This window comes from Peromyscus maniculatus, chromosome 22, assembly GCF_049852395.1.
Source record: "Peromyscus maniculatus bairdii isolate BWxNUB_F1_BW_parent chromosome 22, HU_Pman_BW_mat_3.1, whole genome shotgun sequence".
NCBI lineage: Eukaryota > Metazoa > Chordata > Mammalia > Rodentia > Cricetidae > Peromyscus > Peromyscus maniculatus.
In genome coordinates, this window is record NC_134873.1 from 4449170 (window position 1) to 4462557 (window position 13388).

Consider the following 13388-nt stretch of genomic DNA (forward strand, 5'->3'; position numbering starts at 1 on the left):
CGGCGGCGGCTCCCATCCTTGTAATTCCATTATTGAGCCACAGTGTGTTTTTCTGAGTGGCCCAGGCTGTTCAGATCGCCACAGTGCAGGCTGCCGAGCATCCAGGACGGCGGGTGGAGCAGGGCCAAGCGTTCCTGGGCCCCGTGCAGCCATGGAGACGGGGTAGCAACGGCCCCGTCCGCAGGCTTGCCTCTGAGGCCTTGCAAAATTTATTAAAAGGGAGATGTCTAGATAAGACAGTGAACCTGAGCCAGGCTGGAAATGATCCAGCCTGCCTCTTCCCTCCTGGCTGTAGGATCAGGGGTAGGGAGCATCAGGGGACCTGGAGAGCCCTCCAGCTGATAGTTCCAGGGTGAATTTTTGGGGACCACCCCCCATGTGGGCCTCTGTGGCTTTTAGACCTTCGCTTTTATAATCACCAAGTGTAAAGGATGTGCTTTTTTTGTTTTCTGTTTTGGTTTTGAGAAAAGGTCCCCAATAGTCCAGGCTGGCCTCAAGTTCACGGTATAGTCCGGGATGAGCTTAATCTCCTGATCCCCCTGCCTCCACATCCCAGGTACCAGAGTGACAGGTGTACACCGCAGTGCAGGTCTCTATGGTGCTGGGGATGGACCTCAGGGCTTCATGAATGCCAGTGAGCTCCCAACCCACTGAGCCCATCCCCAGTCCTAGCCTAAGACATCTTTTTTTGTTTTGTTTTTTGTTTTTTGAGGGTTTTTGTTTGTTTGTTTGTTTTTCAAGACAGGGTTTCTCTGTGTAGCTTTGCGCCTTTCCTGGAACTCACTCTGTAGACCAAGCTGTCCTCGAACTCACAGAGATCCGCCTGCCTCTGCCTCCCGAGTGCTGGGATTAAAGGTGTGCGCCACCAGCACCGCCCAGCTCTAAGACATCTTCTTTTTTCCCCCCATTTTTATTTATTTTTTTTTCTATTATCAGCTTGATACAGTATAAATTTTCATCCTAATAATGAGATGTTTCACTGAGGCTTGCCCAGTAATTGAGTAAAACCAAAACTTATAAGCCACAGTCACCCTAGGGTCCCCCCTGCTATGTAGCCTCCCTGGTTCTGTGGGTCGCAGTCTGATTGTTCTTTTCTTTATATGTAGTATCCACTTATGAGTGAGTACATACCATGTTTGTCCTTCTGGGTTTGGGTTACCTCACTCAGCGTATTTTCTAGTTCCATCCATTTGCCTGCAAATTTCATGCTGTCTTTGTTTTTCTCTGTGGAGCAGTACTCCATTGTGTCTATGTACCACCTTTTCACAATCCAGTCTTCGGTTGACGGGCATCTAGGTTGTTTCCAGGTTCTGGCTATGACAGATAGTGCTGCTATGAACATAGTTGAGCGTGTATCTTTGTGTTATGTATGATTGAGCATTCCTTGGGTATATGCCCAAGAGTGGGATGGCTGGATCTTGAGGTAAACCTATTCCCAATTTTCTGAGAAACCGCCATACTGATTTCCACAGTGGTTGTACAAGTTTGCATCCCCACTGGCGGCGGTGGAGGAGGAGGAGGAGTGTTCCCTTTGCTCCGCATCCTCTCCAACATTGACATTGGTGTAAGGTGGTATCTCAGAGTCATTGTCTTGATTTGCATTTCTCTGATGATTAAGGAAGTTGAGCATTTCTAAGACATCTTTTTTTTTTTTTTTTTTTTTTTTTTTTTTGAGACAGGGTTTCTCTGTGTAGCTTTGCGCCTTTCCTGGAACTCACTTGGTAGCCCAGGCTGGCCTCGAACTCACAGAGATCTGCCTGCCTCTGCCTCCCAAGTGCTGGGATTAAAGGCATGCGCCACCACCACCCAGCTTTAAGACATCTTCTTAATGTAAAGAGAATAAAAGCAAGGCACCAAGGATGGTCTTCTCTAGGAAGACCCGGGTTTCATCTCTGGTACCAAAACTGAGAGGAAACAGAAGCAAAGCATGCAGTTCAGCAATCCCAAGAGCACAGGGAAGGCTTCTCATCCAAAGGTGAGCCGTCCCCAGGGATGGTGGCTGATGTCTGGAGATACGAATGTTCACAATTGGGCCAGGAGTAGCAGGGCTACCTAGAGAGACCCTGTATCCAAAAACAAACAAACAAACAATATAGAACATGATCTGGCCTGTGTCCACAACCCCAGTGGGAGACCCTGCACAATAGTGTACTTAATACTACAGTGTCGGTGCCAGGCGGTGGCGCCGGGCGGTGGGGGCGCAAGCCTTTAGTCGTCTCTACTGGGAGACAGAGGCAGGCGGATCTCTGAGTTCCAGGCCAGCCTGGGCTACACAGATAAACCTTGTCTCGAAAAAACAAAAAGCAAAAACAAAGCAAAACAAAAAACCCCACCAAACCTACGGTGAGTAGCTGGGGTGTGATGTCTGTCACCCCAGCTGGGAAGGGAAGGGCTGGTTATAATTTCAGATCAGCCTGGCCTACACAGGGAGACCCTATCTCTGAAAAACTGAGGCAAAGCCAAACTGCTCCCTGATACTGAGCCCCGGTAGTTCCCATGTGTCACAGACTTGGAATGTCATTACCTCTGGGAGGTACAGGTGAGTCCCATGGGGCTCTGGGACCGAAGAGTCAGCAGGCAGACCTGGCTGTTGGCTGTCCCTGTCCCAACACTGGTCACCCCCTCCCCAGGGTTTTATCCAGGGTGAGGCAGGAAACTGGAGATGGAAATCTCACAGTGTGGGGGTGATCTTTGCAGCATCAATAATTCACAGCGGGCACCCAACACTCGATCTTAGTCCCAGCTCAGGTGGCCTTCTGCCCGGTGATGGACACTGCTGCAGCCAGCCCAGGAGACAAGCCGTGTGGGACCAATCAGAACTGCTTGGTGAGCACCACATGGCCTCATGGAGAAGAAGAGTCACACCACTGTGAAGAGCCCGCACTTTCTCTTTCTCTCTTTCTCTCTCTCTCTCTCTCTCTCTCTCTCTCTCTCTCTCTCTCTCTTTCTTTCTTTCTTTCTTTTTTTATTTTTTGGACAGGGTGTCATGTCATGTAGCCCAGGCTGGTCTCAAACTCACTATGTGGCAAAGGACAACCTTGAATCTTAACTCTCCTGCCTCCGCCTCCAGAGTGCTGGGACAAGGTTTAGCTAGCAGGCCAGTTTGTTACTTTTTCTTCCAAAGGGCGTTTTAAATGTACAATTGTTGGTTTATTTGGTGTGTGTCTGGGTGCACAGGCAGTGGACGTGCTCGGACATCTGAGGACAGCGTACGGCAGTCCGTTCTCCCCTTCCACGGTGTCAGTTTCTCCGGTCATCAGCCTCAGGGGCAGCAACACCTCACCCAGAGACGCCGCTGGCCTGACCCTGTTTCTCTGGGACAGTGTCTCACCCTGCAGCTAAGGCTGGATTTTTTATTCTTTTTTTTTCTTTTTTTTCCTTTTATTTTCCTTTTATTTTATTTTACAATACCATTCAGTTCTACATATCAGCCATGGGTTCCCCTGTTCTTCCCCTCCCTCTTTTTTTAAAATTATTAATTCTTTTAGGGGGATTTTCCAGACAGGGTTTCTCTGTGTAACAGTCCTGGCTGTCCTGGAACTTGCTTTGGAGACCAGGCTGGCCTTAAACTCACAGAGATCTGCCTGCCTCTGTCTCCCGAGTGCTAGGATTAAAGGCGTGCACCACCGCCTGGCTACTTTTAATATTTTTTTCATACACTGTATTTTGATCATGTTTTTCCCATCTCCCAACTCCTCCTAGATCCTCTGCACTTCCCTAAACACCCAACTTTATGGGTTTTTTTTTTCTTTCTTAAAAAAAAAAAAAAAGTCAAGTATCAAGTGGTGGTGCACGCCTTTAATCCCAGCACTCGGGAGGCAGAGGCAGGCGGATCTCTGTGAGTTGGAGGCCAGCCTGGTCTACAGAGTGAGTTGTAGGACAGCCAGGGCTATGAAGAGAAAGCCTGTCTCAAAAACAAACAAAAATAAACCAAACAAAAAAAATAAAAACAAAAACCTAGTAAGACAAAAATTCCAAACAAATAAATAAATCAAAAATCCTCCCCCTGCCGCCGCGCTCCGCCCCCCAAAAAAAACATGGAATTCCTTTTGTGTCTACCACTCCTGAACTTGAGACCTATTGTGAAATGTGGTTTATAAACGCAGTGAGATTTCATTGTAAAAAAAATTAATTTTTCTCTTGGCAAACAGATATCAATTGCAATAAAGTCTCTCTGGTTTTTTTTTTTTTTTCTTTTTTTTTGGGGGGGGGCAGTTTCGAGGCAGGGTTTCTCTGTGCAGTTTTGGTGCCTGTCCTGGATCTCGCTCTGTAGACCAGGCTGGCCTCAAACTCACAGAGATCCTCCTGCCTCTGCCTTCCGAGTGCTGGGATTAAAGGCGTGCACCACCACCACCCCTGGGCTGTTTTTTGTTTTTTCAAGACAGGGTTTCTCTGTGTGGCCCTGGCTGTCCTGGAACTCACTCTGTAGACCAGGCTGGCCTTGAACTCAGAGATGTGCCTGCCTCTACCTCCAGAGTGCTCGGAATAAAGATGTGCTGTACCTTAGCCAGGCTCTCTTTTTCTTTTATTGTTATTGTTGTATATATGTGCACGCCTTTAATCCCAGCACTTGGGAGGCAGAGCCAGGAGGATCTCTGTGAGTTCGAGGCCAGCCTGGTCTACAGAGCAAGATCCAGGACAGGCACCAAAACTACACAGAGAAACCCTGTCGCAAACAGACAAACAATACATATGTATATATAAATCCAACCTGCTCAGTCCGTTTGTTGTGTTCAGTGGATTCCGAGCTGAGCACTCTGTCCTGGACACCCTGGGAGAGGCTACCTCTTCCCCCGGCAGTCACTCCTTGCCTGCAGCTCCTTGTCCCGGGGTGGGAACCTCACCAAGTTTTACTGTGTTAGCATGTCCGTTGCTATTGCCATTGTTCCCGCCTTGTTTATGCAGCCTTTTCTAGGACAGACTGTTTCACAGCGGACTTCCTGGTATTCTGGCTTCCACAATCTTTGTACCCCATCTTCCGCTGTGTCTGCTGTGATGTTGGAGCCGGGATACCCTCAACATTGTGTTCAGCTGTCATTTTCTTTGATGGTCTCCATTTGCTGTAATGAGTGTCTCCCCTCCCCCAGACAGGGCTTCTCTGTAGCCCAGGCTGTCCTGGAACTCACAGAGGTCCACCCGCCTGTGCCTCTCCAGCGCTGGAATTAAAGGCATGCGCCACCGTGCTGAGAGAGTCTTCTTTGATGAGGGGCGCTGGCTGCACTCATCTATAGGTACAAGGATAAGATTTAGACGGCAGTTAAGAATTATGCAGGTCTAGCAAAGCGCTGGCCGTGGATTCTCTTCTAAGATGCATGATCTCACTGGCCTTGGGAAGCGGTCTAGGATTCCAGGACCACGCCCGTCCCCCTCCTGTGGAGTGGCCCTCAGGTACAATTAGACGGATGTCGGTTGCCACAGACACGTGGGTGCCACTTACCGCACCTCTCAGGACATCACGCCATGTTGGTCACTGCCGGGGTTCCCGTCTGTCTCAGCCAGGTGGGACTGTGTAATTGCTTCCCGAACTTGACAACTGACACAGCACTTTCTGGAACCATGGAAGCTAGGTTGCTGGAACAAAGCCTCCAGGGCAGATCCAGTTCAAACCGCCCCAATCCTTTGTCCTGAATGTGGAGTGTCTTCAGCAATATGGACTCACTTTTAACCTCTGACCCCCAGTCAGAGGCAAAGGTCAACAGAACCCCGGACCACACATGCTTGAGGAGATCCGGGAGGAAAAGGATCCTCGTTCTCTGTTGGTGGGATTGCAGACTGCTGTAGCTAAGACAGAAATCAGCGCAGAGAAGCCTCAAAAAGCTAAAAAAAGATCTCCCACGGGACCCGCCCAGCTCTACCACGCCTGGCATGTGGTCAAAGGACTCAACATCCCACTCCACAGACACTTGCTCACCATCATTGCTGTGTCCACAATCGCTAAGATGGGAACAACCTAAATGTCCTTCAACCGATGAAAATGATAATGAACTTTAATCCCAGCACTCGGGAGGCAGAGGCAGGCGGATCTCTGTGAGTTCGAGGCCAGCCTGGTCTCCAAAGTGAGTTCCAGGAAAGGTGCATAGCTACACAGAGAAACCATGCCTCGAAAAAAAACAAAAACAAAAACAAAAAAAAAAAAAGAAAGAAAAAGAGAGAAAATGATGATGAAAATGTGGTACCTCTACACTCTGGGATACTACTGTCTAGCTGTAATGCTAATGAAAATGTGGTACCTCTACACTCTGGGATACTGTCTAGCTGTAAAGAAAAACAAAATCATGAGACGTGCAGGAAAATGGATGGAATGCAAAAAGATCACATTGAGTGAGGTCACTCAGACCCAGAAAGACAAACATCCAATGTTCTCTCTTATTGGTGGCTCAAATATTCAAATATTCAGATGTGAGTATGCAGCCTGTAATAATGATGGAAACTGGGAAAATGGAACAGGGGCCATGATTGGGGGGTGGGTCTTGGGATGGCAGGATTCAGACACCATGAAAGGGGAAAAGTGGGGAGCAAAATCATGGGGAGATGGCTCCAACTGGGGGAAGGTCAGCTCGGGAGTCTGAGGGATGACAGACAAACAACACCAAGGTTGCTGGATGAAGTCGCAGTGAATTCAATTTTTTTTTTTTTTACATTTACCTAAAATTATACACAGTACATCCATCCATCCATCTTAAAGGAAGTTAAGCCCCTTGGGCTGACAATGCTCCCCACAAAACTAACCAAATCCAGGACTGGTCACCAAGAAGCCACCTTTCAGTACTCGGTCAGGGTCATCCAAGCGTCTCTCAGAACAACACAGAGTATTGTGTTGAACAGATCCACGCTGTGGCCGATGAGGGTTAAGAGCACTGGCTGCTCCTCCAGAGGACGTAGTTTGATGCCCAGCACCAACATGGCAGCTCACAACTGTCTGTAAGTGAAGTCTCAGGGGATCAGTACCCTTGACCGGCCTCTTCCAGGTATGCCGGCGGTGCACAGACATTCCTGCAGGTAAAACATCCATACACGTAAAATAATAAAAACATAAAAGAGAGAGAACCGTGTTGAGAAAATCCTGCCTGCTCCCCTGACTTCTCTGTGGTCCCAACAGGGTTAAATTCCCCAGACTTCCTCTTGGAGAATTCTAGAATCGCCTGTTGGGGGATCTGCTGCTGTTGTTTTCTGAGCAGGCTCTTCTCTAAATCCAGATAAAATAGTTCCCTGCTAGAAAAACAAAGACGGGGGACCTTTCTTATCACCTGCAAACCTGGGCCTCTGAGACGTTTGTGGAATCCAGAGAGGCGTCAGGAAAGACCTAGGGTCTCACCCCCAAAGCACCCCTCAGTCCTAGAATACTTTGTATTTAGGAGAGAGGGTTTGAGAAGGATCTCAAGTAGCCCAGGATAGCCTTGAACTCCTGATCCTCGGCCTCCGCCTCCTGAGTTCTGGAATGATCGGTGTGCACCCACAGTGTGTTGAGAAAAGGTCTCATGTAGCCCAGCTGGCATCAAGATCTCAGCAATCCTCCTGCCTTAATCTCTCAATCGTGAGGTGACAAACGGGGGCCACCCAGGCTGCAGAAATGTACTTAAAAAAGTCACTGTTTTCAAAGGGCTTGCAAAGCTCTGGCTCCTGTTCTCAGCAGAGCTTTTCCTGAAGAAAAACCCCATCCAGTACCCCAGGTCAGAGCCCGGACTGTCCTGAGGAGCAGCCGACCCGCCTCAAGAAACAAAGGTTTTCCAGATCCGGAATCTGTTAATATTCCTGCCGTGTGTGTGTCTGTGTCTGTGTGGTGTGTGTGTGTCTGTGTGGTATGTGTGTCTGTGTGGTGTATGTGTGTGTGTGCGTGTCTGTGTGGTGTGTGTGTGTCTGTGTGGTATGTGTGTCTGTGTGTGTGTGTGTGTGTGTGGTGTGGGTGTGTGGGGTGTCTGTGTGTCTGTCTGTGTGGTGTGTGATGTGTGTGTTTTGTCTCCCCTAATTTGCAGCCAGCTGAGCAAAAGGCCTTAAACCAGAGTAGTCCTGAAGGCCGGGCTGGGCTTGGTAGTGTTTTCCAGCTCCCTGCAGAGACGGGTGCGGGGTTGCTGGGGTCACGGTGACCTCCGTCCTGCAGGTCCGAGGCCCCAGTCCTCCGGCAGGGAGGAGCCACGCCCTCATTCCTCTCATTCCCCTCCCTCTGAAGATTGTTTATTTGTTTGTTTTAAATTAGACTCAGGCAGGAATTCCTTTCTCTGTCTGGACTTGGCAGGAGCCTGGGGGATGGGGTGAGAAGGGGTAGACAGCGGCAGCCGGGCAGGGGCGCAGACATTCCAGCGGCAGATCCCTCCCACTTCCTCAGACTCACAGCGGGCTTTTCCTGCGCTCCTCTCTCTTCATAAACCCAGGGTTCCCACTCTGAGCTTCACCCCAGCCCCTCACTGGGGATTCTGGGCGGGGCTCCACCCTGACCACGCCCCCAGCCCCTCACTGGGGGATTCTAGGCGGGGCTCCACCCTGACCACGCCCCCAGCCCCTCACTGGGGATTCTGGGCGGGGCTCCACCCTGACCACGCCCCCAGCCCCTCACTGGGGATTCTGGGCGGGGCTCCACCCTGACCACGCCCCAGCCCCTCACTGGGGATTCTGGGCGGGGCTCCACCCTGACCACGCCCCCAGCCCTCACTGGGGATTCTAGGCGGGGCTGCACTCTGACCACGCCCCAGCCCCTCACTGGGGGATTCTGGGCGGGGCTCCACCCTGACCACGCCCCCGGCCCCCTCACTGAGGGATGGATTGTGGGCGGGGCTCCACCCTGACCACGCCCCCGCCCCTCACTGGGGATTCTAGGCGGGGCTCCACCCTGACCACGCCCCCAGCCCCTCACTGGGGGATTCTGGGCGGGGCTCCACCCTGATCACGCCCCAGCCCCTCACTGGGAGATGAATTGTGGGCATGTATGGCTGTGTACCCTGTGCATGCCTGATGTCCTCGGAGGCCAGAAAAAGGTGTCGGATCCCCTGAAACTGGAGTTACAGACAGTTGGAAACTTGCATGTGGATGCTGGGAATCAAACCAGGGGACAAGGTGGCTCCGAAGTGATTCCTGTCACCTTCAGGCCAAGTTGGAACCCAGTATCCCAGCACTGTGATATCCCTTCACTACCCTCCCGCCTCAGCACAGCAATGGATCTGCTTGTTGGACCACGGAAGAAATTCCAGCAAGTCCAAGCAACGCAGACACACGTCGCTGCCTTGGACTCTGAGGGCTGGAAAAACCTGCTGGGGATGTTTGCGGCCCAATTTTCCGAGTTCGGAGGTTTGAATGTGATCTCCATCTGTCACTGTCCTTAGGCATTTTCTACCTTGAGCTCTAGGGCAGGGATGGACGAGGCAGGGTGCCGGCTGCCTGCATTTGCTTCTTCTTCCTGGACAGGGTCTCAGGTAGCAAAGGCTGGCTCATGGACGTGTAGCTGAGGATGGCCTTGAGCCTCTGATCCTCCTGCCTCTATTTCCCTGGGTTACAGAGCGAAACCTTGGCTCAAGACCAGAAACCTCATCATTATCAACAAAGAAACTGAAAGAAAGTCTAACTTCATTTCACTTTTTTCCACCTTTTTTAAAAGATTGCGTCTATTTATTTATTTTCATTTTCATTCATCAGGGGTGTTTTCCTGCATGTGTGGTCGTGTACCATGTGCATGCCTGGTGTCTGTGAGGGCCAGAAGGAGGTGTTGGAGTCCCTGGAACTGGAGTTACAAACAGTTGTGAACTGCCTGTGGGTGCTGGGAACCAAAGGAGTCCTCTGGAAGAGCAGTCAGTTGTTCTTAACCCATGAGCCATCCCTCCAGCCCCTGTCCTTCAATTTATTTTTATTTGTATTGTTATTTATTTGTTTGTTTATGTTTTTTTGAGACAGGGTTTCTCTGTGTAGCTTTGTGCCTTTCCTGGAACTCACTTTGTAGACCAGGCTGTCCTCGAACTCACAGAGATCCTCCTGCCTCTGCCTCCTGAGTGCTGAGAATAACACACACTCTGTCTCTTTCTTTCTTGAGACTGGAAGTAATGTACTGCAGGCTGGCCTTGAACTCATGACAGTCCTCCTGCCTCAGCCTCCTGAGTACTGGAGGGCTATGCACCTGCCACGCCCAGCTTGAAGGACACAGTGCTGAAACCCAGCTTAGCCAGGCTCTGACCTCCCGGTGTGGGCAGTTCCCACCAGACCATTTACCACAAACTGCTCAGAAATTACCTGGGATGATGGGGGCAGGGGAGGGTCCCTGACCCAAGGATGTCACACAGCTGGGGGTAGGGAAAGAACTGTGGTGGTATTGTGTTCCCCAAAATATTGTGCACCCTAATAAACTTATCTGGGGTCAGAGAACAGACAAGCCACTAGATACAGAGGCTAGAAAATGGTGGCACTCACACCTTTAATCCCAGCATTCCAGAGACAGAAATCCCTCTGGATCTCTGTGAGTTCAAGGCCACACTGGAAACAGCCAGGCACGGTGACATACGGCTTTAATCCCAGAAAGTGAGCCTTAAATCCCAGGGAGTGATGGTAGAAAGCAGAAAGGTATATAAGGCGTGAGGACCAGGAACTAGAAGCATTTGCCTGGTTAAGCTTTTAGGTTTTGAGCAGCACAGTTCAGCTGAGAACCATTGGGATGAGGACACAGAGGCCTCCAGTCTGAGGAAACAGGACCAGCTGAGAAGTTGGCCAGGTGAGGTTAGCTGTGGCTTGTTCTGTCTCTCTGATCATCCAGCATTTCACCCCAATAACTGGCCCCGGGTTTGATTTTATTAATAAGAATTGTTAAGATTCCTGCTACAAAGAGCCTTTTTCCACGCTCTGTTACAAGCCACCAGCTTGGTGAGGCTGCAAGCCGGAATGGTCAGCACACAGATGGCAGCTTCCGGGCAGGAAAGGGGATTTGGGGACTTGCAATTATGGGTTTCATGCCAGACCAGTAGACTTCCTCAGAAAGGTCCAAATATGGCCCAGGGGCTGAACCTTCCAGAATCATCCTGACCACGTGGTCACTAGAGCCAAGAGCAATCGTCCAGAGAGCAGGGGTCTAATTTCGGCTCGGATGCTGCTGTGTCACCGGGCATCTGGCAACGGTCGCCTCTTCCTCAGTGGATGCCTCAGAATTGTCTTGGTCATCCATGTGGAGAAATTGATACTGTGGTTGGTGGCCAGTTCCCACAGATGACTCAGGCACTCAGCCTCTGCGTATGCAATTTATTTCTAATTAAAACATTTACTATTTTATTTTAAACAAGTTGCAAACAGCACTCGGGCAGAAGGCTCTTGGCAGAGCATGATCAACAAAACTCAGGTGCGGAGTATACAGAAACCACTGAGAAATCAGTGGTGTGACTATCCTCAGAAAGACAGGGACAGAGGCTCATGCCTGTCACTCAGCAGCCCCAGAAGGGCTATCCTGGGCTACAGAGTTAGTTTAAAGCCTGTTCTAATTTCTGTGTAACTCTGTCTCAAAATAAAAGCTGTGGATGACCCAGAGCAAAGGGCACTCCCACCCACCAATGTCCACAGGCTGATGTAGCCATGGCTTCTTTTTGTTTGGGATTTTCCATCACTCCACAGAAAGCCTGGGCCTCAGAAGTGGTGATCCCTGAGGTGGTCTGAATGTAACCGGCCCCAACGAGCTCATAGGGAGTGGCACTATTAGGAGCTGTGGCCTTGTTGGAGGAAGTGTGTCACTGTGGAGGCGGGCTTTGAGGTTTCATATATGCTCAAGCCATGCCCAGTGTCTCAGACCACTTCCTGTTGCCTGAATATCAAGATTTAAAACTCTCAGCTCTCAGGGATGGTGGATGGTGGATGGTGGAGGATGGTGAGGGATGATGGAGGATGGTGGGGGATGGTGGAGGATGGTGAGGGATGAAGGAGGATGGTGAGGGATGATGGAGGATGGTGGGGATGGTGGAGGATGATGGGGATGGTGGAGGATGATGGGGATGATGGAGGATGATGGGGATGGTGGGGATGGTGGGGATGGTGGAGGATGGTGGGGATAGTGGAGGATGGTGGGGATGGTGGGGGATGGTGAGGGATGATGGAGGATGGTGGGGATGGTGGAGGATGGTGAGGGATGGTGGAGGATGGTGGAGGATGGTGGGGGATGGTGAGGGATGGTGGAGGATGGTGGAGGATGATGGGGATGGTGGAGGATGGTGGGGATGGTGGGGATGGTGGAGGATGGTGAGGGATGGTGGAGGATGGTGGAGGATGGTGGAGGATGATGGGGATGGTGGAGGATGGTGGAGGATGGTGGAGGATGATGGGGATGGTGGAGGATGGTGGGGATGGTGGGGGTGGTGGGGATGGTGGAGGATGGTGGAGGATGGTGGAGGATGGTGGAGGATGGTGGAGGATGATGGGGATGGTGGAGGATGGTGGGGGATGGTGAGGGATGGTGGAGGATGGTGGAGGATGGTGGAGGATGATGGGGATGGTGGAGGATGGTGGGGGTGGTGGGGATGGTGGAGGATGGTGGAGGATGGTGGGGATGGTGGGGATGGTGGAGGATGGTGGGGGATGGTGGAGGATGGTGGAGGATGGTGGGGATGGTGAGGGATGGTGGGGGATGGTGGAGGATGGTGGGGGTGGTGGGGGTGGTGGGGATGGTGAGGGATGGTGGGGGATGGTGGAGGATGGTGGAGGATGGTGAGGGATGGTGGAGGATGGTGGGGATGGTGAGGGATGGTGGGGGATGGTGGAGGATGGTGAGGGGTGGTGGGGATGGTGGGGGATGGTGGAGGATGGTGGAGGATGGTGGGGGTGGTGGGGATGGTGGAGGATGGTGGGGGTGGTGGGGATGGTGGGGATGGTGGAAGATGGTGGGCATGGTGGAGGGTGGTGAAGGATGGTGAAGACCTGCCATCTCTTAGACCTCAGCTCTCTGTCTCCTCTGAATCCTGACCACCGGTGTGTCCGTGTGTCCGTCCTGATGACCTGCTGTCCCATTGCTGAACGGCACTCCTCCAGCTCCGAGGTCTCTGGTGTTCGTTTTTTTGGTCCCTTTGTTGCAGGAAACTCATGCAGGTAACCATGGAGTTAGACTGTAATTGGCTGTCTTTGGGGTAGTTGTTGAGAGACTTTGAAACTGGGGTTGGGGATTTAGCTATTCGTGCTGTGGATGACCTTGGATTGCTTATCCTCAGGCCTCCTCCACCTCCCAAGGGCTGTGGTGACAGTCTGGTTTGTGTGGTGTGGGGAATGGAGGCTAAGGCCTCCTGCATGGCAGGGGAGAGCTGAGCTCACCCAGCTAAGGCATTAATGCAGTGTGTGTGCGCGTGTGCGTGTACGTGTGCCTGTGTGCGCGTGAGCAAGTGCGTGTGTGTGTGCGCGCGCGTGTGCCTGTGTGCACGTGCGCACGTGCATGTGTGCGCGTGCGT

The 13388-nt window shown here is 51.5% G+C and overlaps 1 long non-coding RNA gene across 1 annotated transcript; it reads right to left on the reverse strand.

Annotated features, from left to right (window-relative positions):
• LOC143270092 (uncharacterized) lies at positions 1-6087 on the reverse strand. Its single transcript, XR_013047018.1, has 3 exons — positions 5438-6087; positions 4712-5225; positions 1-2063 (listed from the first exon to the last, which is right to left on the reverse strand). It is a non-coding gene; the product is annotated as an uncharacterized LOC143270092 (long non-coding RNA).
• Between the last annotated feature and the right edge of the window lie 7301 nt (positions 6088-13388).